General features: G+C 38.0%; 1 pseudogene; it reads right to left on the reverse strand.

The window, feature by feature from the left end:
* Window positions 1–9,596: 9,596 nt before the first annotated feature.
* LOC114627192 lies at window positions 9,597–10,467 on the reverse strand (annotated as a pseudogene).
* Between the last annotated feature and the right edge of the window lie 13,858 nt (window positions 10,468–24,325).

The raw sequence follows: 24,325 nt of genomic DNA on the forward strand, positions 1-24,325 counted from the left end.
AGTCTAATTTCTTGAGTTCTTTGTATATATTGGATATTAGCCCTCTATCAGATGAAGGATTGGTAAAGATCTTTTCCCAATTTGTTTGTTGTCGTTTTGTCCTATTGACGGTGTCCTTTGCCTTACAGAAACTTTGCAATTTTATGAAGTCCCATTTGTCAATTCTCGATCTTAGAGCATATGCCATTGGAGTTCTGTTCAGGAACTTTTCCCCTGTGCCCAAGTATTCGAGGCTTTTCCCCACCTTCTCTTCTATTAGTTTCAGTGTATCTGGTTTTATGTGGAGGTCCTTTATCCACATAGACTTGAGCTTTGTACAAGGAGATAAGAATGGATCAATTTTCATTCTTCTACATGTTGTCTTCCAGTTGAACCAGCACCATTTGTTGAAAATGCTGTCCTTTTTCCACTGGACAGTTTTAGCTCCTTTGTCAAAGATCAAGTGACCATAGGAGTGTGGGTTCATTTCTGGGTCTTCAATTCTATTCCATTGATCTTCCTGCCTGTCTCTGTACCAATACCAGGTAGTTTTTATCACTATTGCTCTGTAGTACAGCTTGAGGTCAGGGATGGTAATTCCTCCAGAAGTTCTTTTATTGTTGAGAATAGTTTTCGCTATCCTGGGTTTTTTGTTATTCCATATGAATTTGAGAATTTCCTTTTCTAACTCTGTGAAGAATTGAGTTGGGATTTTAATGGGGATTGCATTGAATCTGTAGATTGCTTTTGGCAAGATGGCCATTTTTATTATATTAATCCTGCCAATCCATGAGCATGGGAGATCTTTCCATCTTCTGAGATCTTCTTCAATTTCTTTCTTCAGAGACTTGAAGTTCTTGTCATACAGGTCTTTCACTTGCTTGGTTAGATTCACACCAAGGTATTTTATATTATTTGCAACTATTGTGAAGGGTGTCATTTCCCTAATTTCTTTTTCAGTCTGTTTATCTTTCATGTAGAGGAAGGCTACTGATTTGTTTGAGTTGACTTTATAACCAGCCACTTTGCTGAAGTTGTTTATCAGGTTTAGGAGTTCTCTGGTGGAAGTTTGGGGGTCACTTAAGTATACTATCATATCATCTGCAAATAGCGATATTTTGACTTCTTCCTTTCCTATTTGTATCCCTTTGACTTCTTTTTGTTGTCTAATTGCTCTGGCTAAGACTTCCAGTACTATATTGAATAGGTAGGGGGAGAGTGGGCAGCCTTGTCTAGTCCCTGATCTTAGTGGGATTGCTTCAAGTTTCTCTCCATTTAGCTTGATGTTGGCTACTGGTTTGCTGTAAATTGCTTTTACTATGTTTAGGTTGGGGCCTTGAATTCCTGATCTTTCCAAGACTTTTATCATGAAGGGATGTTGAATTTTGTCAAATGCTTTCTCAGCATCTAGTGAGATCATCATATGGTTTTTTTCTTTAAGTTTGTTTATATAGTGGATTACATTGATGGATTTCCGAATATTGAACCATCCCTGCATTCCTGGGATAAAACCTACTTGATCATGATGGATGATTGTTTTGATGTGGTCTTGGATTCGGTTTGCTAGAATTTTATTGAGTATTTTTGCATCGATGTTCATAAGGGAGATTGGTCTGAAGTTCTCTTTCTTTGTCGGGTCCTTGTGGGGTTTGGGTATGAGTGTAATTGTAGCTTCATAGAACGAATTGGGTAGTGTTCCTTCTGTCTCTATTTTGTGGAATAGTTTGAAGAGAATTGGTATTAGGTCTTCCTTGAAGGTCTGATAGAATTCAGCACTAAAACCATCTGGTCCTGGGCTTTTTTTAGTGGGGAGGCTTTTGATGACTGCTGCTATTTCCTGAGGGGTTATGGGACTATTTAGATGGTTTATCTGCTCCTGGTTTAACTTCGGTACCTGGTATCTGTCTAGGAAATTGTCCATTTCATCCAGGTTTTCCAGTTTTGTTGAGTATAGGCCTTTGTAGTAGGATCTGATGATTTTTTGAATTTCTTCAGTTTCTGTTGTTATGTCTCCCTTTTCAGTTCTGATTTTATTAATTTGGATATTGTCTCTGTGCCCTCTGGTTAATCTGGCTAAGGGTTTATCTATCTTGTTGATTTTCTCAAAGAACCAACTCCTGGTTTTATTGATATTTTGTATTGTTCTTTCTGTTTCTATTTGGTTGATTTCAGCCCTGAGTTTGATTATTTCCTGCCTTCTACTCCTCCTGGATGTATTTGCTTCTTTTTGTTCTAGAGCTTTTAGTTGTGCAGTCAACTTGTTAGTGTGTGCTCTTTCCAGTTTCTTTTTGTAGGCACTTAGAGCTATGAGCTTTCCTCTTAGCACTGCCTTCATGGAGTCCCACAAGTTTTGGTATGATGTGTCCTCATTTTCATTGAATTCTAAAAAGTCTTTTATTTCTTTCTTTATTTCTTCCTTGACCAAGTCATCATTGAGTAGAGAGTTGTTCAGTTTCCATGTGTACGTGGGTTTTCCATTGTTTTTGTCATTATTAAAGACCAGTCTTAGTCCGTGGTGATCTGATAAGATGCAAGGGATTATTTCAATCTTTTTGTATCTGTAGAGGCTTGTTTTGTGACCAATTATATGGTCTATTTTGGAGAAGGTACCATGAGGTGCTGAGAAAAAGGTATATTCTTTTGTTTTAGGATGAAATGTTCTATAGATGTCTGTTAAGTCCATTTGGTTCATAACTTCTGTTAATTTCAAAGTGTCTCTGTTTAGTTTCTGTTTCCATGATCTGTCCATTGCTGACAGTGGGGTGTTGAAATCCCCCACTATTATTGTATGAGGTGTAATGTGTGTTTTGAGCTTTAGTAAAGTTTCTTTTATGTATGTAGGTGCCCTTGCATTTGGAGCATAGATGTTCAGAATTGAGAGTTCACCTTGGTAGATTTTTCCTTTGATGAGTATGAAGTGTCCTTCCTTATCTTTTTTGATTAATTTTGGATGAAAGTCGATTTTATTTGATATTAGAATGGCTACTCCAGCTTGTTTCTTGGGACCATTGGCTTGAAAAATTGTTTTCCATCCTTTTATTCTGAGGTAGTGTCTGTCTTTGTCACTGAGGTGCGTTTCTTGTATGCAGCAAAATTCTGGGTCTTGTTTGTGTATCCAGTCTGATAGTCTGCGTCTTTTTATTGGGGAATTGAGACCATTGATGTTAAGAGATATTAAGGAAAAATGATTGTTGCTTCCTGTTATTTTTTTTATTAGAGGTAAAGTTATTTTTGTATCTTTTTTGGGGGTTGTTGGAAGATTACTTACTTGCTTTTCCTAGGTTGTAGTTTCCCTCCTTGTGTTGGCATTTTCCATCAATTATCCTTTGAAGTGCTGGGTTTGTGGGAAGATATTGTGCAAATTTGGTTTTGTCATGGAATATCTTGGTTTCACCATCTATAGTGATTGAGAGTTTTGCTGGGTATAGTAATCTGGGCTGGCAATTGTGTTCTCTTAGTGTCTGTATGATGTCAGTCCAGGCTCTTCTGGCTTTTATAGTCTCTGGTGAGAAGTCTGGTGTAATTCTTATAGGTCTGCCTTTATATGTTACTTGACCTTTTTCCCTTACTGCTTTTAGTATTTTTTCTTTGTTTTGTGCATCTGATGTTTTGATTATTATGTGACGGGAGGTATTTCTTTTCTGGTCTAGTCTATTTGGTGTTCTGTAGGCTTCTTGTATGTTTATGGGCATCTTGTTCTTTAGGTTAGGGAAGTTTTCCTCAATAATTTTGTTGAAGATATTTACTGGCCCTTTAAGTTGGGAATCTTCATTCTCATCTATACCTATTATCCTTAGGTTTGGTTTTCTCATTGTGTCCTGGATTTCCTGGATGTTTTGAGTTAGGAGTTTTTTGCGTTTTGCATTTTCTTTGACAACTGTGTCAATATTTTCCACCGTATCTTCTGCATTTGAGATTCTCTCTTCTATCTCTTGTATTCGGTTGGTGATGCTTGCGTCTGTGACTCCTGATCTCTTTCTTAGGTTTTCTATCTCCATGGTTGTCTCCCTTTGAACTTTCTTTATTGTTTCTATTTCTAGTTTCAGGTCCTGAATGTTTTTGTTTAATTCCTTCTTTGTGTTTTCTTCCATTTCTTTAAGGGATTTCTGTGATTCCTCTTTAAGGGCTTCTATCTGTTTACTTGTACTCTCCTGTATTTCTTTAAGGGAGTTACTTAATTCCTTCTTATAATCCTCTATCATCATCATGAGAAGTGATTTTAATTCTGAATCCTGCTTTTCAGGTGTGATGGGTTGTTCAGGGCTTGCTATATTGGGAGAATTGGGCACTGATGATGCCAAGAAACTTTGGTTTCCGTTGCTTATGTTCTTGCGCTTGCCTTTCGCCATCTGGTTAACTCTAGTGGTACCTGCCCTCACTGTGTAAAACTGGAGTCTGTATTTCCAGTTATCTTGCTTATTGCAGAGCTCCTCAGAGTCCAGAGGTCTCTGTGGTCTTATGCTCCTAATCTCCTGGGTGGAATAACTCCTGGGACTCAGGCCACCTCTTGGATCTGGAAATCCTTCTGCTCTGAGTGCAGTGGGTCCTCGATGACTCAGGATTCAGTTTCAGCTGCTCTGAGTGCAGTGGCTCCAGCTGCTCTGAGTGCAGTGGCTCCTGGATGACTCAGGATTCAGTTTCTCAACAGGACAGGAGCAGACCGACTGTGTCACCTGCTCTGAGTGCAGTGGCTCCTGGATGACTCAGGATTCAGTTTCTCCACAGGACAGGAGCAGACTGACTCTGTGTCTGCTCCAGCTCGGAGGAGCAGGCAGGGGCAGAAGGGAAGTGGAATTCCGGAGGGGCGGGGTTTGGGTAGCTGCTGTGCCCTGGATGTCCCTGGCTCCCCGATCTATCTCTGGGGTTTAGGGAGTGAGATGGAGTTCTTACCAGCTGCTCTGAGTGCAGTGGCTCCTGGATGACTCAGGATTCAGTTTCTCCACAGGACAGGAGCAGACTGACTCTGTGTCTGCTCCAGCCCGGAGGACCAGGCAGGGGCAGAAGGGCTCAGTAGGTTCTTATACTGTGTCTATCCTGTGTCTATCTTTAGTTTCATGGGAAAGAAGCTCTGTGTTATACACTATCCTCTATATGGCTGCAGGAATCTATATTTCCATACAGGAGAATTCTCCACAAGCCCATTGGTATTTTATTTTGCTTTTGGAATTTGTGAACACATTATCTCATGGTGGTTTCTATCTATGATGTTTTTCAATAGTGAGCATGTTATAAAGCAGATGCACAAGACAAACAAATACAAATTTTTGTCATATGAGAAATCTAAAAATCTCAAGCAGTATGTAGAACAATGATTAGCAGAGGTTGGAGGAAGAGTGGAGTAGATGAGGAGTATGGAGAATAAGAGGAAGAATCAAAATTCTAAGCACCGTGCGAAGGATGGAAATAAGTTCATATTCCACAACATCATAAATGAAGATAATGAAGGTAATATGTTAGTCAAATAGGATAAATACTACAAATTCCACTAAGGCATTTATAAGAGTCAGAAACATAGAAGCAAATAACAGACAAGTGCTCACTCAGAACTGTAGAAAAGAAATGTAGGACTTTGGGTACACAATATTTTAATGATACAGATGAAATGGATGTTTGTTTATCCAAATGCATAACATGCTATGGTGAATCAAAAGGAGTAGAAGAATTCAAAGTGGATATCAGCCTTAAACTAAAGAATAACTATTCTATAATCCATAGAACGAAAGAAGTAAGTAACAGGGAGTGTTCGATGGAGGACTGAATCCTCACTGAGAAAGGGAAATAGAATAGGCATTGTAGGTGAGTTTGGGGAGGGGGCAGGATTTGGTGTGGAGATGGAAGCAGACAGGATGAGGTTGGGGAAGATGGAGGGAGAGAGTACTGGGAGAAACAAGTGGATGGGAGGATGGGCATCTCTGGAATGAGCTAGAAGCTTAGGACAGTGGAAACTCCCAGGAAACCATGATGATGACCCCAGCTAAGACTGCTAGCAGTGGGGGATATGGAGCCTGAACCAATCAACTATAATCAGGCAAGATGTCCAAGGAAGGGATTGGGATAACAACCCAGCCATAAAGCCTTAGACTCACATTTGTCCTTTGTCCTGCTTACAAGATGCACAAAAGTAAAAGAATTTGGAATTTGAATGGAATGAGTCAATGAGTCATACAGCTTGAGATGCATGAAATGAGTGAGCCCAACCATGACACTACTGAGGATATTCTGCTATACTTGCAGATAGAAGACACGCACACGCACACGCACACACACACACACACACACATATATATGTCAGAGAGGCTTCCCCCAGCAACTGTTGGAGGCTGATGCAGAGACCCACAGCCAACATGGAGTGGAGCTGGGGGAATTCTATGGAAGAAGGGTAAGAAGGATTGAGGGAGACAGAGAAGTCAAGGAACACAAGAAAACCTAGAGTCAATTAAACTGGGCCCATGCTGTGGCCTGATATTCAGGGACTGGTTGATGTGCTTGAGAGACTTCCCCTCTGTGGAGATAAGGAGAGGAGAAGAAGATGGAGAGAGGTGAGGGGTGAGGGAGGGATTGATAGGACAGTAGGGAAGGGAAGCTGCAATCAGAATGTAAAGTGAATTAATGACTTAGCCAATAAATGAAAGAAAGAAAGAGAGAAAGAGAGAAAGAGAGAGAGAGAGGGAGGGAGGGAGGGAGGGAGGGAGGGAGGGAGGGGGGTAGGAGGGGGGGTGGGAGGGAGGGAGGGAGGGAGGGAGGGAGGAAAAAAATGTTTTGGATCTTTCCAATTGTGAATTTTCTGCACCTCCGCTGTCAGGAACATAGAAATGTGATGACCCTAGGGTCAATTTTTAGAATATTACATAGCTAATATTTAGGCATAATATCTGTAATTTAGCCAATACCTAATGGCCATTATGCCTACTAGCTTCCTTAAAAATACAACATAGAATATACAAAAAAGAAATATTAACCCAAGTGCTGACAACCTAAACAGTCAATGATTTTAATCAAATTAGGCATTTAGTCTGAGAAAATCTAATGGAGTCATCCTGTCATTTCCTTTTCCATATAACTCAATAAAGATATGCGATGGTCCTGAGGAAATGGAGTTGGTTTATAGGAAACATTTGTTTTGGCTTCATGTTGTGAAAGGGGAAAGCAGAAAGGAGCCTGGAAAGCACGAGTTGAGACAGCACAATTTTGATGGGCCAAATAGAATTTCTGTAGCTGTAATAATTTTTAGAAACTGACAGTAGGATGTCTGATACCATATTTCCATATTCTCCCTCCAAGAATATGAGCCACAAAATTCCTAGTTCACAACCCTCCTAGTTGGTTGGGTTATAACTCTGAGCAGCTGCTATACACTGAACTTAAATAAATCCATATGATTTGATGCTCTAAATTCAACTTTTAGAATATTAATCTCAGGGAACAACCAAGGTTTATTTTATCCTAATGTGCTATTGACCTCTTAAAAGTGTGCAGCACAATTCTCCAGTGGATGATTGAGAACCTTATACTGCCTTCTTGTCACTGTAAGTTCCATGAAAAGCAGTAACTCCGTAATGGGTATTTGTTCACCTGTCTCATCAATTCCAATAAAAAGCAGAAATAAATACACACTTGAATTGCTCTAAGGATTTATTCACAGAGAAATTATCTGTCAAGAAGTTAGTTATATCCACCATGCATTCAATTCCCTTCTCTCTGTGGTAGGACAACAGATGGTAGCTCTCCACAGCTCTCCTGGGCTATGAATTGGCACTAATTGAAACATCAACACTCACTTCAAGGCTCCTATAGACCAGCTACTTCCAGATCCCCAGCTTCCCTCAGTCCTCAACCATGAGTACACTGAATCATATGTTATTGTTGTGGTTTTGCAAAAAGATATATAAAGAAAAAAGTCAATAATGTATTCACAGAAAATCTTATGCATGCAGTAGATATAAAAATTCTTGACATTTTTTCACTTACATTGTGCATAACTTTTCCTGATTATGAATCACTCCAAATAGCATTTTTTGACGATGGCATAAGGCATTGCATGTAGTAAATTTTAATCTAGGAAGAATATTACTCCATATTGCTTTAATTTCCTTGAAGACACATATATGTACAGAGACACGTAGATATGTATATAACTACTGTTTAAAGCATAAATATCAACAACATTAACTACCAGTTAGTTTACACTGTCATTTGCCTTGGAATGCTTCAGTATTCTATCACCTTTTCCTCATTACTATGTCCCTCCCAAAAAAGCATTACCCCTAAATTTAGAGTATGATTTCTCTCATGAACTGCTTTATAATATGTGTTTGTTTTTCCAATTTTTTAGCAGACACGTATGTATGTACTCACTTTTTGTATAACTCTTTATTTTTATGCAAATAATGCCAAGATTTTCTACGAAGTGCTTTTGTTCACTATTAAGGTTTAAGACCTCACCAGGTTGAGTCATTTTCTATATTTACTTTGTTTACTCTAGTATATAATATATTGTTATATGACAACACTGCAAAATATTTATTCTCAAGCCAATGGTCTTTTGTTCATTTTTCAATCTTTCTCTGTTCCTCAAAGAGTTCTGAGTATTTCTACCATATCCTGAAGAACACATGTGAGAATATTCTGATATAATTATGCTTGAAATTTCTACTCAAAAAACATGAATGTTCATGCATTCAACTTTTGTTTTGTTAAATAAAACCAAATTGTTTTTAAATTAGCCATGTTAGTATAGAAATAAAGTAGAAAAGAAGATATTTTATTGACCTATATGACTTCTAACATTTGATACTAATTTTGGTCATGTGACTTTGTATATGCAAAGCTATATCTACTGAGAAAAACGAAGAGTCAAATTTACATGATCTTAAAGTTCTCTTCCTGAGTTCTGACAAAGTTCTGGTAAATGGTAAATTTTTAATCATTTATGATTCTATCTCATGTTTTATAAGGACTTGAAATGGTATCAAATTGTATGTGTTTTTTAATTGTCCATAGGTATTAATATTGTAAGTGTTTTAAATTAGCAAGTAGTATTATACTTAGCTAGCTCTCTAGTTCTTATTCTAAGGAGAAAAAAATAGCAGAAGATAGAAAAACAACACTGAGAAATGGCTCAATTATTGAGAGCACCTGCTGTTCTTGCAGAGGCCATAGATTCAGGTCCCAGTGATCATATGGCAGTCACAACCATCTGTAACTATACAGGTAGATTCACTTCCACCTTCTTATACTGTCTGTGGGCAGCAGGCACACAGTTGGTATACATACATAGATGAAGGCAAAATTAAAATACATTTTTTTTACTTTATTAAAATACTGAGTTTATTTCACATGTATATTTGTCTCCCTACCATTTCCACATCTGACCACCACTATTACTATGTCCTATCATAACATTCCATACATACTTAAAACCAAGTAAAGGGTGGAGTTCCAACCTTGAAAACTAAACAGGCATTTTAGACAACACATTCTTGGCAATTGAACCTGGACAACATTTATCAAACACAGTAGGGAAAGTTCTCATTTTGCATTATAAAAAGGACAGCCAGATTTCAACTATTACAGAAATGAAGTAAGACGGAATATTTCAAACTGTTTAAACCATTTTCTTAAAGAGACTTCCTCCATTGCCAGAGATCTTGAATAGCCTCCTGGTCAGTCATCCAGAAACAATTCTTCACATAATTAATGAACTTGGCTTCCACTTTGGGAAGAGAACCACCTTTTTCTATACTTGCTTGCATTTTTGCCTTAATGTCTTCTACAGAACTAGGTCCTTTTGGTGTTTTACGAGTTTTTTCCTGTTTTTTTGAAGGACTCTTGACCCTTTGATCTTGGTGTTGATGGTTTTAAGTCTTTTCCATTTTGGTTTGATCTTTGTGCATTTTTGGCAGGGGTATCTCGTACAGATTTCTTCACTGGAACCTTTTCCTCAGTTTCTTCTTCATCAAAATCATCATCATCTTCATCATCATCTTCTTCATCATCGTCCTCCTCATCTTCACCAAGTTTTACTTTTTTCTGTGGAGCCTTGTTACCACCTCCAGGAACAGATCGCTTTCCAGACATGCCCAAGAGTTTTACATCCTCCTCATCTTCATCTTCTGACTCTTCATCTTCCCCTACAGCTACTAGGTGCTGTCCACTAATGTGCACAGGCCCTGAACTACACTTCAACCTTAAGACCACAGGTGGTGTAATTTCGAAGCCCCCAAGCGAAACTGTTGGTTGTACAGACATTTTCAAAGTTGCCAGTGTTACTTTAATTGGACTGCCTTCATAGTTCATTGCTTTTGCCTCTACCATGTGTAATTCATCTTTTGCTCCTGCCCCTATACTGACCGTTCTCAATGATAACTGGTGTTCACTTTCATCATTATCCACTTTAAAGTGATAGTCTTTGTCAGTCTTTAGTTCACAACCGAAAAGGTAGTTCTGAGGCCTGAGAGGGCTCATGTCCATGTCCATCGAGTCTTCCATGAGGTGGAGGCACGCACTCCGGTGTGGGAGAAGCCAGATGGAAAACAACCGCCTGCTGTTCCACAGAACAGACACGCAGGATGGAATCACGCCAAGGAAGGTTAAAATACATTTTTAAAAATCAAAAAATCATACACACATATACACTCATGCACACACACATGTATGTATACACACAACACACAAACACACACACACACACACACACTCCTAGTCTTTGCATAGGGTAAGAGAAATTTTATCTTTGTTTTCTCTGGATTATTTACATCTCCCACCTGACTGGCTTCCAAGCCCTTCATAGGTTTTGCTTTGTCTTGATTAATTCAGTACATTCTAGTTCTGGTAAGTTGACATGCCATCCCGTTGTATTTAGTGCATTTTAAGGACAAAAAGATTTTGTGATCCATTAATAAAATGCTGGTTGATGTGTCTGAGAGGCCACCTGCCATAGAGGCTATGTACTCCTTGGCTTTTCCATTCTGTTTTCAATTTAAGTGAGCCAAATAAAATAATCAAAATCATAGTTGTTGTAGGTTTTATGTATCCTGTATCCCAGTTTGATCCTGAGGAGTTAAAATATTAAAATCTCATTAATTAAATTGTAATAAACTATCAGGAAATTATGGATATATTATGTTATAAAGTGGGTGATTGGTAACTGAAATAATTAATTGGTAACTTAAATGAATTAAGCTTGTTTTCTTTACGTCAGCTTTATAGGCTTTTGTTTAGATGTTATGTGAAGAGAGAGTAATGATTTAAGCTTTCATTTCCTTTTCTCTTGTTGCAAATGATTTTTAATGTTATGTCTAATGTTCTTTAAGAACTTCAACAGGGCAATTTGCATAAATGTCTGCATTGTTCACGTTGCTTCCACTTGGATCTCATTGCCCAAATCAGGACAGAATCTGTGTAAATTTATAAAATTGCTAAATCATTAACATTATTATTTTCTGCAAATTAAACTCCACAAAACTACTAATGAACCCTAATATGGGTCCATGGTAAGTCTTGATTCAGATGCCCTGTGGATGTGACTGGTGTGTCTGCCAAGCTGATTGAACTCCTTTTTGCAGCAATGGCATTTTAAGTTCAGTGCAAGGAAGGAAAGTCTGCTTTTTCACACAATGCCAAGACTTGAATAGTTCCAATTTCAGCCTAATCACACTGTCCTTAAAATTTCACTCTGCTTGAATAATGAAAAAGGGTGATATGAAAATTGTATGAAGCTCACATGCCCCAGGACAGGTAGGGTAGGATGTAATTACATATACTTCAACAGCGAGAGCAGTGTGCTGTGAGAAAGGCTTTTAAGGTGACAGAAGTTAATTGCACAGGTTTTAGGGCAGAAGAAAATGTATGTGAAGAAACAAGGGGGAAAGGACACAAGCCCCGAGAGGGTACCAGATCTAAAAATCTAAGAGAAAAAGGTTTTCTACTTTTCCAAATTAGAATTGAACATAAAAAGGTAAATGGTGTGCCACTTTTTTCATATATATAACAGAAAACCTTGACTGGATGGAAAGCCTTGTATTTCTAGCTAGCTGTCCAAGCATAAAACTCTTTATGATGTACCTGCATATAAAATAGGACAGCTTCCCATAAACCAGGGATATTTCCCTAGTGACACCAGTCCACAAGGCAGCTCAGCACAAAATAGCACATTTTCCTGCAGTATCTATAATGACACTGGTGTCTATCTGTGGCTACATATTGTGGGGCCATAGAAACCATCCTGCATTCAGTCATGTCTCCAGCTGAAAAATACAAAGCTCTTGAAAGACACTCTTCAGGTGGCATTTCTCTAATGAACCCTGGATCTCTTTTTTGCAAGCTGTGTGAGTTTGTCACAAAGAAGAGAAAGAGCCTGTGTGTGATCGTAGGTGTCACACTGAAAATAAAAGTTTCAGAAGCAAATGGGGAGCGGGTTGTATTATCCATTTTGGTCTTATCTATCATCCCCAGAGGGGTACATTTTTGTACAGCTGGTTGGACAACAGATACTTTCTTCACTGCTGGAGTCTGTACAATAAAAACTATATCTTGCATATATAGTCTTTAACACTTAGATGTTTTCCAGGAGTCTACCAAACCATCCAAGAATGAAATCATGGACATTGTATGACAATGGACTCTTCTAGTACAACGAATTGTAAAAAGTAATATTTAAAAAATATTCCTTGTATTATAAGCCATAACATTTGCTCAAAAAGATTGCCTATAGTTCTTTCATACACACTAATAAATTAATTTCATGACAACTTAAATAATAAAGATCGTTTTTTTTCATAGAGTAAAGATTCTTTAATTTGAATGCCTAACTCAAATATGTCAAAGTAATGGCTAATTCTTCCTCACATTTCATTTTATGGACACTTGATTTGGATTAGCTAAATGTGTTTTGAAGACATTTCCTCAGTTTGCTGAAAAAGCCAAAATCTTTCCTGAGCTAGAAATGTAAACACAAGCACTAAATCATTTGCTAAATATCTGTCAGCAATTTACAATCATGTAACCTCATTTCAAATTAAAATTTCTTAATGTGGCATCATTCCCTCTAGAGAGATCAGCTTGAAATTCTCTAAGCAAACAAAATTCTCCTCCGGATTCAACTTAATCCTGATTTCTCATTAGAAGTCTTATTTAGAGTCGCATGATGTAACAATCTACTTCTCATTATGGACAGCTGTGTTTATCACCCTCCAGACATATTAAAAGCACAGATATACTCATTTACAATTTTATCAACTCAAAGGCCTATGTTAGTCATTATTTTTGTATGCCTTTTCTATATCATTGTATGACAGATTTCATCAGAATTTTGTATTTTCTCAGTTGCACACTTACCTCATCCATGTGTAACTTTAAGGAAACAGTATTTCAGAAAGAATGCATAATGCAGATTTAGCTTATCCTTAAAATGTTTTAATGCAAGAATCACACACACATGCACATATATTTATATTTGTACACACACACACACACACACACACACATATATATATATATATATATATATATATATATATATATATATATAATGACCCTATTGTATTCATGAATCATAAATACTAACATACAGAAAATTCATGAAGGTTGGGAGCTATATATTCCACTACTAAACAAAACTGTCCTTAAATCACAAAATGGAAATCCTTGAAGAAATTTTATAGACTGTCTCTAAAGAAATTTACTCACTGGCCTATCTGCAACTGTTAGGGTTAGGGTTAGGGTTAGGGTTAGGGTTAGGGTTAGGGTTAGGGTTAGGGTTAGGGTTAGGGTTAGGGTTAGGGTTAGGGCAACTGATTCTTCATTACAGATTCAAGAAATCTGAGGTATTGTTAAAGACATTTTCCTGCTTTATTATTCTTTTATTAATATCTATTTATAATAATGAGCTATGAGTTCAGAATATTAATCTTTTACTAGTGAGATATCCAGCAAAGTAAATCTGGAACTAGTTATACACTAATGTGCATCAATGCCCAATGCTATCTCTACTCCAGATTTTATTAGAATTGAGAACTAATTGGAAGACAGGTTATTATGTCCAGCATCAGCAGGAAAGCCAAGATGGGCCTGTATTGCTGATTTTAAAAAAAAGAGTTTATAGCAGAGTGTATTCCAAATCATATAAAACAAAATATATAGAACATATAGAACAAAATATATAGAAAAAATAAAGTCAATATTGTTGCTTCATGTTATTCTTATTTTAATTCCTTCTAGAATAAGTCCTCTTATATTATTAATGAGTGATATTTAACTATTTATAGCCTCAATTGTGATTATAGAGACAGGCATGACTCTAATCACTTTCCTTGATTCTATTGAAGTTGATTAACAAACAAGAGTCATATGCCATATTTCATTTCTTTATAGCCAAAATCTATCTGCATTATAAGTGGTCACTTTATAAAGTATAATCTTGAACACATCAGCGTTTGTTGAAATATGACAGTTGAAGTCATTCTAAGGACTCTTAAGAAAAAGGAATGAAAGCAGATATTGTCACTGCCTTCTGGGAACATACAACCTATAAAACCAAGTAAATGAAGTGATGACAATTCCACACATATGTACTTATGTTGGATATGTGTGGTAAATGTACACACATGCTCAGATGTATATGGTCACATGTGTGTATATATTCAGAGTGAACCAATATGTGAACTAGGAATATATAGTTTATATGCACATAAAGTAACTTTCAAGGAGAAATAATAAGAGTTTGCATAAAAAATGGTTAAAAAATAAATCATTATATATAAATTGTTTCTCTAAACTTTGCTATTGCTGCAGATTGAGATGACATAATCTGTTATAATTAACTATGATGTTTGATACATGGAAATAACAAAGACATTGAAAAGAATCCACTAACAGCACAATATATAGATCCATCCCCTCCTCTGTCTTTAGATCCATTATATGCAAAGTAAAAATCTTAAAAACTTGTAAAAATCAGTGTTTAAATGTATGTCTATTTTTCTTGAAGAACAACTACATAATGGTACAACTATAAAAGAATAAACTTAGTCATCCAAATTAAATTCTCAAGTGTTTCAAAATTAGTAGCTAAAAGACATTAAAATATGAGTAAACGTGAATTGATTTCTAAACTGAAAAAATTATCTGGTCGACTAAATGTTTAAAAGTTAGAGACTTTCCACACCAAACAATAAACTCATTGTGCATTACCTTGTGAGGATAGACAGCCCAAACTGTGTGGTTATGTCTACAAGGCTTTAAAAGGATTAGAAAGATACTTATGCATATTCTGAACAGTTTTGCATGGGTATGAAAAACTTAATATTAATGTTGCTACTTCTCAAACTTCTGGCTTCTAATCCAGTATGTTCACAGTAACCCTTACCTCACTTTTCTAGCATCGCTAACTTGCTTCCTGGATCTGCTATATCTTAACCTGTCAGACTCACTCTTCCTAGAGTTTGTCGGTCTGATTCCACTGCCTCCTTCTGCCTCTATTCATTATAAGGTGCCTCTCTCCTACCTTTATCCAAGAATTGTCATAGGTTCTCCATTCCTTTAAACTAGTCATCTCAACCTGTGTGTCACAACCCCTTTGGGCATTGAGCAACTCCTTCACAGATGTCACAATCAGATATTCTGATATCAGATATTTATATCACAATTCATAACAGCATCAAAGTAACAGTTATGAAGTAGCAATGAAGATAATTTTATGGTTGAAAGTCACCACAACGTGAGGAACTGTATAAAAGGGTCACAGCATTAGGAAGGTTGAGAACCACTGCTCTAAACCCATCAGCTGTAACTCTCTAACGTAAAAAAAAAATAATCAATGGTATAAAAATACTTTCCATTCAGTGCGTTGCCTGGAACTAAGATGAAGTCTACTTGTCTAGCATGCATTTGAGCTGGGTTTGACTCCCAGAAAAATGTAGACCAAGTGTGTTGGTACAGGACTGTTGTCCCAACACTCAGAGGATGGATGCAAGAGAATCATATTCACCAGATAATCCTTGGGTGTATAGTGAATTCAGTTTGAGGCCAGTCTAGGATACATGAGATCCTGTTATTGAAAAATAAAACAAAATTACCTGAAAAAGTAAAGTAGCTGAAAAAACACATTAAAATATTGAACCAATTGTTCAAATTCTTCAGGAAAATCAAGGTCACAATAAAATGTATATGAGTATGTATAGACATTAAAAATAATATCTGTATCTATATATGTATTAATTTTTTATGAATTTGTGTTTAGTGGCTTGTGATAGTGTTGATAGGGTTGCAATTGGGTAAGTATTAACCTTGACCTCCAAAGTCACTTGTGAGTTTTGAAAGTTTTGTCTAGTGTGATTGTTAATATCCTTTGTTACTCTTCAGAGTATCCCAGTACAGATGAGAAACCCCATGTTATAAAGAAATCTCTAAATAAGGAAAGGATTGTGACTTATGGGAAGCAATGAGGTAGCATGAGAGTAAGCAGGAATCAGCACGGAGCACTGGGTTTGAGGCTAGTAGATTTCTTAAGGATGATAGAGAGTCTATTTGCTGTTCGGAAGCACAGTGTTTGACTTTCAATGTTACAGAAAATGAGATCAACTAAGCAGAGAGAATCCCCGTGATTAAGAATTTTGAAGCCCATAATTTAGAATTCTAATTAGACTTTAGCCAGTAGTCATTTTCCTTCTTTTAAAAAAGGAGCTTTTCTAACCAATTTATACTGATGAATTCTTGATTCTTGCTGCTTCAGAAAGCTTTAGATGAAGGCGAGAGATTCTGAAATCAGCAGAAATGGCTGTTGTACTTGTCTAGACAAAATGTGAAGCACGATTTTTTCCTAGGCAAACACAGAAGAGTCAAAAGTATAGGATTAAAATGTGTGTGTGTGTGTGTGTGTGTGTGTGTGTGTGTGTATGTGTGTGTGTTTATGTGTGTATTCCTGTGTATGCAGGTGCACTTGTGTGTGCAGGTGCTCATGCACATGCATGTGTGTGATATGTGAACGAGCAGATATACAGGCCGGAAAGGCACTTCATGTGTCATTCCTTGGGTGCTAACATATTTTAGACAGGATTTCTCTCTATCCTTGAACTAGCCAATTAGGCTAGGCTGACTAGTCAGTGAGCTCTGTCGTTCCGCTTTTCTGTTTCCACTATGATGGGATTATAACTATGTTCCAGCATGTCTGACTTTTAACAAAAGTTAATTTCACTAAAATATGATGGTGTCATTTCCCCTATCTCCTTTATTCTCTACTATTCCTATGTTACCTTCATTCTCTCTCAAATAAATAAATCTTTTTTTCTGAATTTTTAGCGATAAACACATATAAATGCATAAATGTATGAAGGCAATCTGTTGAATCTATTTAGTATTTCTGTGTATATGTAATTTCAGAGTTGCTACAAATAACTCTTATTGGATAACTAATTAGAGACGCATCAGTGGGAAAGACTAATTCTCCCTCTGTCAGCAGTTCTTAGTTATCTGGCTTTGTCTGTGGCTTCTGTTGGTCACAGGCCTGCATCATTACAAGGCAAACATTTACTGACTCCCAGCCTCCAAGCTGAAGTGCTGATAGTAAATAACAGTAAGTATGAAACAAAATTAATGTGTCCTCTGAAATACTACATACACCATATATTTATTTCTAAAGCTAGAAGTGAAAAGTAGTTGAACAATTAGTATTATTCATCAAGAGTTTTAATTTCAGTGCATTCTAGTTTTCACTATGTGACTACTTTTAGCTCGTTGTTAATGAAATAAAAACATTTCAAATATATAAAATACATATCATGTTATTTGTATATTTATTATACACACAAGTCTTACCTGAATTTTTATTGGTGATAGTAGTGGTGGTGAGATTTGCTGGTTTTTTGTTGGTTTGTTCATTGTTTGTTTGTTTGTTTGAAACAAAGACTTAAGTATTAAAAACTGGCTTCACCATGTACCTGAGAATGACTGTGAACTTCTGCTCTCCACAGCTCCATTTCCTAATTGCAGGGATTATGACATATGAGACTATGCGAAATCTACATGATCCTTGGGATTGAATCTAAGACCTTGTTTGTGTTATGCAAGTACTCTGCCAACTGACTTACATCCAACAAGCAAGATGAAAATAAATTTGGCTCATACTACCCCTTGGCCTTGACTAGAGATAATGTATATACACTAGAACATTTAATTCACTTCATTTAATTAATAGTTAATGAGTATAGAGCAGATAAAAACTCCATCATGCCATTGTCTATGAGCATTTAGAGATGGCTCTCACAGTGCTTTGCTTCCATAGTCTACCAGAGCTTCCTAGACAAAACCCAATTCTGAATCTTATATTAAAGCCTGTAAAAGTTTCTAGGGTTTCTGTGTTGGTAGGTTTTATTTCACTGCGATCAAACATCTGACATAAATTAAGAGATAGTCATTGAAGTTGGGTTCAGAGGACTAAGTCTGAAACTATTGGCTTCATGAACTCTATGCTAATGATGAGTCATAGTATCATGACAGTAAGAGAATGCAGCGTAAGCCAGTGAACATATAGTGGACAGTTAGCAGAGGCCAGAAGGGTCCAGGGTAAGAAAAGCCCTTCACAGTGTAATTCTCCAGCTATTCCCCACATTCCAGCTTCCACAAACTTTAAGTTTTGTATTCAACTTTTTAATTCATCAGTGAAATGATGGTCTAATCTAATCTTTATGGTCTAAGCTGTAAAAGTAACTTTTATTCACCAGATGTAATTGTCATCTCAGTGGCTTACAGCTGAATGAGCTCACCCTTTCTAGCTCTTTCTGAACTCTGGCTGGCTGATTCAACTCAGCTCTTCTGGCTCAAATTCCTTTCCAAGGTGACTGATTTAAACTGGCTTCTCTCAGCTTCTGACCAAATTGTTCTACTTGGCCTCAAACTAACTCTGGCAATCTTTTCTAACCTTCTGGCTTATTCTCATTCTTTGAATAGTTCTGTCTTTACTTCTGTGTATAGCTTGTATTCCATGAAACATGTCTCTGTAAAACAGGCCCAAACTATCTCCTCTCTCTCCTCCCCCCACCTCTGTGTGTGTGTGTGTGTGTGCGTGTGTGTGTACACCTGCTATTAAGAAGCCTTTTTTTTTCCTGTGCTGTTCTCTTGAGATTTGAGTGTATCCTATCTTATTCTGTCAAATATTTTTTGTTGGAGTATAGGAATGCCACACACTGACCACGTAGACAAAAATCTCAGCTATGATACAAGTTTACTGAACATTTAATTCAGGCTGATTAATCAGTGTCACAAAGAGGACTTGGGAGCTAAACTGTGGTCCTGGTTTGTTCTTAGGGCAGGTTTTTTGTTTGTTTGTTTGTTTGTTTGTTTGTTTGTTTTTTGTAGGAAAACCAAGTGCAGAAGACAAGGTTGGGGGCAGTATTACAGTTTGGCTAACTAGACAAAGTATTATCAGCTGACCTTTAAGCTGGTCTTAAATGAGGTAAGTGAGGTGGTGGTTAGAGGTTTTCTAGTATATTGAGATAATAGTGCATAAGTAATACATCCATAACTATGACCTTTTAGAAGAACTTTTGAGTGTCAACTATGAATAATAACTTCTGGGAAGCTGAGTCTGAGAACCTGAATTTTATTTCACCTTACAAGCAAAGTGAAAACTAAATATAAAAGTCTACAGATATGTTAAAAGAAGCAGGCCTTATCATCCTGCTTGAATTTGTACCTAAAGTCAAATTGTTGACTTCAAATTATCTCTTGTATCTACAAAAATCATAGTGGGTTCTCAGGACTATGAGTTTAATTGTTGAGTTTCTTTTCCAGATGAAAAACATGAGGGTATTGATAAGGCATGGCCCTTGGATTAGAAATAACAGTAATATGCATAGGCCTGTAACTTTGGTTTTTCAAAACCTACTTTTAGTGATAGTTCTCAAATGTTTTAACCTTCCTTCTAGCCCACCACTCACCAGAGGTAGTAGAAAAGAGAGGTTATTAGGATACAGGAGAAGTAGACCTATTTAGAAATAGTTCCTTGGAGCAAATCCCATCTGAGTTGTCAGCAGTTCGGTTCATAGGTCAGCAGCTGCAGCTTGATCCACTGGCAAACACTTTACAGAGTTCAGTAAAGTTCAGTTCAGTAGTATCAGGATAGTAACAGTGGTGGCACAGCCTAGCAGGAACAGCCAGGCCTCAGCTGAATCAGCAGGAGACAGCAGGAGGGAATAGGACCACCAAGGATGCCAGGAGAAGTTCTCAGCTGTGCTACTCTCATTGAACTGAAGATAAGCCAAGACGTGAGACCAAGAAGCATTGCAAAGCTAGCTCTATAAGCAAGTCCATCTCAGAGTCAATTGAGTCCTATTTGTACTCCCTCCAAACATCATGTGTCCTCCATAGGTCTTAGCTCACCAGTGACTTGCCTCAGCATGTGAGTCTATATAAGCAAAACTCCACATGAGTCTTTATCAGCAAACATCACTCTGCCTATTAGCCCAAGTTCAAGGAAGCAGCAAGAAGCTGCCAGGGCACCACCAGAAGTTTTTTGGTGGGTTTCTCTCAATGGAGTCATAACAGATAGAGCTCAACGTCACATGTAAGGCAAACAAATACATGTATCTTGTTATCAAAGAGTATCGAGGTGGAGAAAACCAAGCCAATGCTCCCTCCCTCACTGTCTGTGAGGTCATGTGCCTGGTTTTGCAAACCATTCTTTCGCGTGTGTGTCCCAGCCCATTTGGCATAACTGACATTCCAAAGAAACTAGAAGTTTCCACTTCAAAGGCCCATTAGGGCAATAATTAGGGATGTTAATCAAGAGAACAAATTGACTAATTTTTCAAACAAGTTCACATTTTGTTGTTTCTCTCATTCTTTATTGAGGAGGTTAGTTTTGACCTCGACTAAAGTGTTTTTAATCACTCCGGAATGGGTGGCAAAAAAGCTACATAGCTACATAGTTCTAGAGCCATACTTAATCCTCCTTCCTTGAAAAACAGCAAAGCTAGTACCCAACAGTTTTGCAGAACCACTTCAGCCAATAAATCTACATGGTATTCTAGGAATAAGGTGGCTGTGTATAAATGAGCCAGATCTTTATCTACCTGTTCACTTCATTGTCAGAGATTTTGTTCTCCTGTGACTAGAGCAGCAGTCCCCATGGCTATTGATCCTGCAATGCCCATTCCACCCAACGTTGGCATCAAGATGGCTACAGCCCTCTATGGGCAAGGGCAAAGATAAAGGCTCATGTGAGCTTGTCCTGCTGTTCCTCCATCATACATGACTTTCAGTCCTATATGAACATGCACACATAACTTATGTTTTTATTTGTTGATGAAATGAGTTACAGAGATACAAGGAGATAGATCAATGGTATACGTAAACCAAGTACCAAGAGGCTTTAGGAGCCCTGAAAGGTTAGTCATTTCTCTTCCAAGGTATTTAGACAATTTTATCTCATGAGTGTTAAGGGTATGACACAGGTATGAATAATAGTGATGCTGGCAATGAATACTTGGGGGATCTAAAACAAGTTCCATTTCCCTGTAAGTCTCCCAGAGTGATAGCAGTCTCCCAAGGACAGGAAATAATGTCATTTAGGGGCAACAGTTTCAGGATTTGAAAGGGTTTAGGATTGATAGTGGTGATTTCTATATAATAAGGGTGTCTGGGGCCAAGCAAAAGCAGCAATTCTTGGTTGTATTTCATCTAGAAGCAACAAGGAGTTTAAAGATAGCTTCTATCCTGTTGACTCAGGGGCATCCATGTAAGAGTGGAGGCTGAGGGACCTTGAAAGTGGGAAGTATAGTCTGACAAGAAATCTAGGGGAGAAGTAACAATTGTGACCCTGAGAAGTTGTAGTATTTATCTTTATTGTGGGACTGGGTTTTGAGATTTGTACCAGTGGTCCAATTGGGCATAAAACCTCAATTTTTGCTAATTGCTTGGTTGTAAAGGATGCTCCATCATCGGGTCCCATCACATAGGTTCTGAGTCCCCAGGTGTACTTAGCCTCCCAGGCAGCACAGGAAGGAAATTGATCTGAAGATTTAACAGTTATAACCAGGGGCTTACAATTTCTAGGAATGTCACAATTTAAATTACAAGTGAGTTCTATCCCAATATAAAGGTTGTGGTCCATGTTCCATCCAAGGGGCAAGGTTTCACATCCCCAGTGGTGGCAAGTATAATCACTAGGAGACAGAGTACGTGTGAACCCTGTTTCTGCATAATATTTATCTTATCCGAAAAGGATTTTTACTTCTACTTTATTGGCCTAGCACCTGGTGCCACATTCTGTTTCTCTCACATAAATATTCACTGGTCTATAGACCCAAGTATTAACAGGGATAGGGATTTGCCTGGATCAGGCCAGAGTTTATGTAAATCATTAATTTGTTTGGGAGGCCTAGCATAGTCTGGTTGATAGAGCTCTATAATGACCCTGACTGTCTGGGTGTCTGACAGCCTCCAAAACCATGTCTTGAGTTTGTAGTTATTAGGTCTCACCAGTCCAGTGGTTGAGCAAGGAATCATCCTAAAAATAAAATAAAAAGTAGTGATTAATCTTTAGAAAATCTTACCTTTAGAGCACCTTCTGGTTGTGGCCAGACTGTCTATCCTTGTTCTTGATCTTGATGTTTTCTTTCAAGCACTGTCCTTAACTTGAACAGGTCCTGTGGATGAGACTGGATGGTCCATCATTGGTCCAGGTCCTGATGTTCTTGAGGAGCAGGCATCAGATGAGAATTGTGGATCCAGGAGATGATCCTGTCAACTTTGATTGCTGTGGGAGTGGTCAGGATCAGGGTGTAGGGCTCCTTCCAACGAGCAGCCAGGGATTCCTTTGATCGCCAGGCTGGAACCTGTGAGGGCTGACCAGAGCACATGTATTGACTTCAAAAGGGAGTGATTAGAAATATCAGCTAACAAAAACATGATTTTATATTTGAAAGAATAGAAGGGTGCCTCCTGAATATTATTTCATATGGAGTAACTTCCTTTATGTAAGGTGTTGGCCTTTTGGTTACCAATGGCTTCTAAAGTCTGTCAGTTTTGGAGTCCCAGGCACTGTATGACAGCCAATTTCTTAGGGCTGTTAAGAGGTCAAGGATCTTTCGCTTATTTCTAATTGTTTTTCCTTCAGCAATTAACCATCCCCTTTCATAGTATATTGCCCTGTGAAGATGTGCCATTAGTTCTGCCATTTGGACTGATGTTGCACTCAGCAGAGGAGACATCCATCATGTTGGGTTCAAGTTCACCTCTACTGCCACTGCATACTTTCTGCCATCTTATTTGCAGTTGCTTCCATTGGTGTACATGGTCTGTGTTAAGCCAGGGCTGGTGGGTCAGGTCTAGCCCTGTCCCATGCACTGTTGCAAGGTTTCTAAACAGTTATGGATGGATGAGTTTTCCAAGTCCAGATTAAGTAGCGGGGTGGCAGTGTTCAGTGACATGCTGGGAACAAAGGATACTTGAGAATGGTTAAGCAACAGAGACTGATAGTAAGTTAGTCAGGCAATGGATATTGTTAATGGGGGTGGAGAGCTTTTAAGACTCCCTCTATGGCATGAGGAGTAGTTATGGTCTGAGATTATCCTAAGTTTAATTTGTCTGAATCTGTAGTGAGCAGGGCAATGAGTGCTATGGTCTTCAATCCGTTCAGCAGTTCTGCTGCTACTGAGTCCAATTCCTTAGTCCACTTACCACGTCATGGTCCAAGGGTAAGATTTACTGTCTGTGGTCCCTTGGACCAGAGTGGATTGATTTGTCATGCATCTCAGCAACTTTTGGAAGACTAAGTGATGTGTTCCAGTATCAAAGAGGAAGTTTGCTGGGTGTATAACCACTGTTAAGATTATCCTATGCTTGGGAGTAGTCTTTGAGCCCTACTGGGCTCAGCCTGACAATCCCATAACAGCCTTAAGTTTCTGCTTTTCTTTTCTTGGTTTGTTGTTTGTTTGTTGTTTGTTTTTGTTTGGGGAGGTTGGAGGAAGTCATTCTTCCAATGGCCCATTTTTTTACAGTATGCACATTGCTTTGTTGATGCCTTAAGTGAGGCTAGGATTGGCCAAACTGGTTGGTTTTGCTCTTATTATTTAGGATTCTTCAAAGAAATGCACCTCATTTATAACTACCTTGAGGTTTCTGGGTTGCAACCAGAATTTTTGTGGAGCAGTGTGCTGTGAGATGCAGCTGGGTACCTAGTCGAGCATAAGCCTTGGACGCCAGAGACCCTAGAGGGATAGTAGATATTAGGCTTTGCTCCCGGGCTCTGGTTGCTCTCACTTAGCTTCATCCCTCCACAGCCTCTCTCAAAGAGAGGTTTGTGGCTATCAGTCATGTAGCACAGGTAGAGGGTATGACACAGGCCAAAGAG

Source organism: Grammomys surdaster, unplaced genomic scaffold (genome assembly GCF_004785775.1).
Source record: "Grammomys surdaster isolate TR1022 unplaced genomic scaffold, NIH_TR_1.0 243, whole genome shotgun sequence".
NCBI lineage: Eukaryota > Metazoa > Chordata > Mammalia > Rodentia > Muridae > Grammomys > Grammomys surdaster.